At 43.1% G+C, this 6,371-nt stretch overlaps 1 protein-coding gene across 2 annotated transcripts in view; it reads right to left on the minus strand.

Annotated features, from left to right (window-relative positions):
* zdhhc5a (zDHHC palmitoyltransferase 5a) overlaps positions 1-4,901 on the minus strand; it is a 39,303-nt gene extending 34,402 nt beyond the window's left edge. For both annotated transcript variants that reach the window (XM_082978332.1, XM_045722681.2), the window contains exon 1: positions 4,450-4,901. The gene's annotated coding sequence lies outside the window, so the exon portion shown is untranslated. The remainder of the gene's footprint in view (positions 1-4,449) is intronic.
* Positions 4,902-6,371: the final 1,470 nt, after the last annotated feature.

The raw sequence follows: 6,371 nt of genomic DNA on the forward strand, positions 1-6,371 counted from the left end.
AATGGTCCAAAATCCATCCAAAACGTTTGGTTGAGGTCATTGCTTCCAAAGGAGGGTCAACCAGTTATTAAATCCAAGGGTTCACATACTTTTCCCACCCTGCACTGTGAATGTTTACACAGTGTGTTCAATAAAGACATGAAAATGTAATTGTGTGGGTGTTACTAGTTTAAGCAGACTGTGTTTGTCTACTGTTGTGACCTAGGATGAAGATCAGATCAAATTGTATGACCATTTTAAGCAGAAATCCAGGTAATTCCAAAGGGTTCACATACTTTCTTGCCACTGTATATATGTAGTCTGGATCTACTACAAAACTTACATTGCATAAGCAATGTAATAGAACCTTGGCGTACACCTATCTATCTTCACTTATGCTTTTCTACCATAATCGTGTTAAACCTGTCATCAAACTTCAAGGAATCAAGGATGCATTTTATAAGTATTCTCCTAACCGGGCCTGTGTTCAAGTCTCTAGTGTCTCTCTCTCTCTGGTGTCCACTGTCCAGGGGAAGTCTTGACTACTGGACCATTGACCTAGCTGTGGAGGACCTCCCACTGACTCAACCAACAAACTTGCTGCTGAATCTGGGAATTTTTCTCAATTCGTCTTTCCTCACCTTTCTCAAATCACATTGGAAGGGAGAAGATCCAAGGTACCTACCCTCAGGCCTTCTCCGCCAATGCGTTTTGAGGAGGCGAGGAGATGCTTTGAAGACTGACACAGATGACAGCTGAGAGGGAGAGACTGAAACAGAGAGCTAGCCTATTGTGACACAGTCAGATTCCACGAGGATTAGCTAATGATCATCATCACTTCCTCTTCTTTTCAGGTGGCTGCTGGGTAAAACAAGCCGATGCCTTCCTTGTAGGGCATGCTCACCTACATCATCACACTCAGCGGGGAACAATGTAATTGGACGCAACGGTGTAAATGCGTCTGTGTGTGCACAACAGCTGTGCGTCTGTCTCTAGGTTACATGCCCTCATTGCTCAGAGGCTTTGAACGCCCTATCTCTCTGTCTCTACGTTTTCAGCCATCATTCTTTGGGAAATGTGTACGTGTGTGCACAACAGCTGCGTGTCTGTCTCTAGGCTACATGCCCTCATTGCTCAGGGACATTGAACTCCCTATCTCTCTGTCTCTACATGTTCAGCCATCATTCCATTTACATCACACGCCCCCATCCATGGGGAATAATGAAGTACATTCATTAATTCATTCAGAAAACACCCCTTGACTATGACACTACATCTGGTGCTTGAAACAATATACACAACTGACAAACCAAAGTCCTTACAGTTCCTTCTTGCAATAAAATATACTTATGATCTGAGTAGAACTGTGACATTATGGAATTTTGGATGATGGTAATTGGCCAGCCAAATGACCACAGTCTCCATATGAACTGTTACAATAGCAAATAATAATACAGTTAAAATGTATATTATTTTTGACGCACATTTTTCCCTCTCCTCCTGACTGCATGCGCTGTCATAGGTTATACTTCTGCGCCTTTCTACATGTGCTCATTTGCTACAACACCTTGCTTGTTTTAGCAAGGAGCAACAAAGCTTCATCACGTTGTTAAGAGTCCATGTTACCACACTAAAAGGCACGAATACCCGGCCATCTCGTCTCGTCATCTGTTCGTAAAATAAAAAAATAAACGTTATTTTTTTACGCTGAGACCACCCTGCATCTACGACAACACATTCAGAAAGGTTTTCGTTCCCTTATCACTTCTTAGGTGTGAGTGAGATCCACACCCTGCCCAAAAGAACTTGGCTTCAATTGGTTTCCATGGATACGTCTGACCAAAGCTGTCCCGGATGCTGTGGAAAGGGGGCCTTTGCGGTTAAATTCCCATGTACCGAAATAAAAAGTACAAGTTAAATGGGTTTCCAATCACATTTTCAACTCCACTGATGGTTATGTGACAAAAGAAATTGCGCTATATATCCAATGTCCCCCCTCTGGTCTTGGCACGTGTGCTCTAGCCAATAGCTAGCAGATACAGTGCAGGTATAGTATAGCCGACATGATGAGATTATTATAGACAAAATAACAGATTAGTTTGTTTGGAAATGAGCATCAAGCTCATCACGTCCATCACCCTGTGAACTTCATTTATTTCATCTGTAACCTAATAAACTGCATTCTTCCCAGAGTCCCATTGGGAGGATCAAACAAAATATCACCACGAGACTCCAAGTTAACTTTGATTTGATGGTTATTATATCAGTATTTCTGCAATTTCTTACACAATTAATTTTACAGACACAAAAAGATCCCACCTTGTCTTGCGTATTTTGTTTTGTCGGCATTTGAAAAGTTTTACCGACAAATTTGCTGTTCCCATCAGGCCTGTAGAGACATGTGTAGAGACATGTTTTATCCAACATGGACTTTACCTCACATAAAAAGGTTGTATGGAAACCTGGTTACCGTAACATATTAAACACCACCACTAACAACTTCTCCTGGACCAGTGGGGCAGCTGAGGAGAAGTGCATACATTTGCATTCAAATGGACTCTGCGTGCGTATCGTGATCGATGGGGTGGCAGAGGTCTGCAGCCCAGAGTGAGTCGTCACGCCCCGGAGCCTGGAATCCGCTGGCAGCGGCACACATGAGTACAGCTGTTCACTCCCTGAGTGTATCATTCAGTCCACATTCATCGGAATGGAGGTGAGGATCAGATGTGTCTCAATACTATTGAATAGCTTCCTCTCCTCATCTCCTTTTGTTTGATACATGATGAGTAGAGCTGTAGGGTAGTTACTAGCTTCTATAGCCATACAGTCAAAAAACCCACCCACCCATTCCTACAATTACTCTTCTTCACATTTTATTTTAAACCTAACCCCACTGCTAACCTTATGCCTAACCCTGACCTTAAATTAAGACCAAAAATCACATTTTTGTAGCCAATGTTGATGTTGTGGCTGTGGAATCTGACTTTGTGGTTACAGAAGCTAGTTAAAACTCAATACTCTTGAATAACTTCCTCTCCTCATCTCCTTTTGTTTGATACATGCACCTTCAATATTCCCTCTCTCAATGATATTTCCTTCCCTTACAGGGAGGATCTTACTGGGACCTCACAGATCATTTGCATCTTATCCCACCCTTTATGCTGCAAACTTCCCAAGTTTCAAGGTGGACCCTGCCTGCAGAAACACACATGCGTGCCCTGTGCACGTAAAGGACCAAACACCATCTAAATAGCTGAAGGGGAGATGACAATCATGTGTTCAGTCCTCAACAGGATCCCCTGTCAAGTGTTAGCACACAAGCTGTGCTACTAGGGCTAGGCAACACCCCCACACAAAACAGCAGGTTGGTATCTGGTCTTAGTGCAGCATGTGATTTGACATTATGAGGTGGACATCATGCTGCATATGTAGCCAGGGGGACAATAATAGTGAAAGGAGTTAAATCACAAAACGTGACTTCTTTTGGACTTGGTAAATACTAGTTAGCACACCTCCAAATTGTGTATGGATTTGACACACACAGGCATTGAGCCTCATGTTATCCCACGATTATATTGGCACACCTGGGGTAGCGAAATATTCCATTCATGTAGTCTGAAAAACCATGAAGGCTGACAAATGGTTGGATAATCTAAAATGGGTAGGTAGGCTATATACAATTCTACGGTTCTACTAAATCTGTGATACCGAAGCTTCGTCAGCCGATCGAAAAGGTTCGTTTGTGTTCACGTTCAGTGAAAAAAATGCGATATGATTTGAACCCCTTCTCATTCTCTCTGACAAACCCATTCCGTCTATTTTTGGGTGTGTATCGCTGCGGTTCCACTCTCTCTCCTGTATAGGCCTCAAAACGGATCCCCGAACTCACTCTCCTGTCTAGGTTGAGAAAAGATACCTTCAAACCTGGGGTCGACGCAGCGGTACAGCCCGATGTGTTCTGACGGCCCGGCCTTGCTCGAATCGAGATGACACCCTAAAGCACAACTCGTTTGCGGTTAGCGTAATACATATGAGTTAGCCTCACATCGAGGTGAGGTATGGTTGGCTGTATGGACGTTGACGCCGATTCAACAACTTTGCCCCGAAAATAATATAGCCATGAATGTTACTGTCTACAGTGTTAGGTGAGAGTCGGTTATGGTAACGTTAGCTAACTATGAATTGACTAACGTTACTAGTCTATGACTAGGTAAAGCCCCCTGTAAAATGTAGCTAGCTTCAGTGGTACGGAATGGAGTGGATATTTTGCTAGCCAGTTAGTCATTTCTGGTGGCTAACTAAACTACTAGCTAGATAGGAAACTGTGCTAGCTTGGTGGCAACACCTGAGCGTTTGAGCTACCTAGCCAGCTATCGTTGGATACCACCTTTAGCCAGCTAGCTACAGTAACATTAGCTCATAGGTTCCATTTTCACAACAGCATTTTGACAAACCTGGCTAGCCATTTACCTGTAACGTTAGCTATATGGATTCACACCGGCTCCGTGAGTGAATAAATCCCAAAACGGTTGAATGTCCTCCGTTGATAGATTAGATTGATAACCGTTTTAATCTCCATACGAAGTTTTGGTGCTGGGTCCTCTGTGTTAGCAATTTTGCTAGATAGCTACATTGTCCTTCTCCATTGCGGTACAGTATACGCCTAAAAGATAAGTATCTAAAGCTGTTCGTTTTCACTGGTCGAGGCCTTTGGTGCATGTGTTTAGAAAACGGCTAGGCGGTTTATAATCCAAGACACGAACGATATCGGCAGGTAGATTGTATGGAGGTGCCCGAAGCCGATACATATTTTCAGCACCAACCGAGCGCAGAGGTCCACTGTACATGAACCTCTCTCCGAGAAGATATTGAAATCCCGCCTCCTTCCTTGCTATTGGAAAGTTTCTGTCAACCAATAAGTGGATGCTAATGGGGAATATTCTATTGTACATTATAAACTGGGTGGTTCGAGCACTGAATGCTGATTGGCTGAAAGCCGTGGTATATTTAAGCAATAACGCACGAGGGGGTGTGGTATATGGCCAATATACCACAGCTAAGGGCTGTTCTAATGGACACAGCCCTTAGCTATGGTTTATTGGCCATATACCACAACACCCCGAGGTGCCTTATTGCTATTATAAACTGGTTACCAATGTAATTAGAGCAGTAAAAATAAATGTTTTGGTAACCAGTTTATAATAGCAATAAGGCACCTCAGGTGTTTGTGGTATATTTGCCAATGTACCACGGCTAAGGGCTGAATCCAGGCAATAGTGGCATATTGACCAAATACCACACCACCTAAAATTATTGCTTAATTAGACAATTTCATTGATCCTTAAATGAAATCTCCACACCTGGGAGATTTGGTCAATCAATGTCCATACAAGATGCTCTCCCAAAATAAATAATTGTATTTTGACTCCCAACAAACAAATACAATTAGGTATTTATTGGGTAAGTGGTTTCAGCCTGGCTATTCCTACTGCATGATTGACAGGTAGGCCTTGACTGAAAGGGGGGTGCTGAAAAACCCTCTGACACACTGACATACTAAATACTGTGTGTATTTGTGTGTGTTTACTGTCTCAGAGTGTGTGTGGGCACGTAAACACACACACGCCAGGGGATTAAACTGACAGCAGGAGTTTTGAATAAGCCCACCCAACCCCTCTCCACGCACACATATCCCCACAAAGCTCACACACACACACACACACACACACAAAGCTGACCAACATCTGCTGTAGCACCACCAGACATAATGATACAAATCTGAATCGCCCTAATGAAATCACACACAATGGCATAAGTGTTTCCCCTAGGATTTTGTATGCAGCGGTGGCAAGGTTAGCATGGGCAGGTGTGGCCAATAGCGATTTTTAGAGTCCCTCCTTTTTGCCTCAGAGACAAAATGTTGCTGTTTTAAAGTAACTACCCAGTGTTTCCAGATTTCTATGAAATATGACCTACAATTACTTACAATATGAGTTAAATAGTTTTCCTTCCAAAAAATTGGAATTAAGTATGTTAAAAAGCAGTTTTTCTGTGTTGGAATGGTGTGGGCGTATACCGGCCATTAAAAATATTCACGCTTGTAGACTGGCTAGCTCATCCTCCTTTAGACCGCTGACTGGCCAGCTCATCCTACTGAGGAGTATTACCAGCCCACAAGTGTCCGGTCTGGAGTGTGAAGTCACGAGCTCCGCTAGTCAGCTACCGTGTACAACCTAGCGGTGCCAAAAGCTCTGGTCTGCCCTAGAAAGCCTATGTAAATTATGATCGGCATAACGGCCCAACATTTTTGGGGGGGACGGCCGTTTTGGGCTCTAAAATGTGTTTATTATGATCAAGTTCGATCACCACAGTGAATTATTTAAAAGTTTGCA

Source organism: Salmo salar, chromosome 08, assembly GCF_965601325.2.
Source record: "Salmo salar chromosome 08, fSalSal1, whole genome shotgun sequence".
Lineage (NCBI taxonomy): Eukaryota > Metazoa > Chordata > Actinopteri > Salmoniformes > Salmonidae > Salmo > Salmo salar.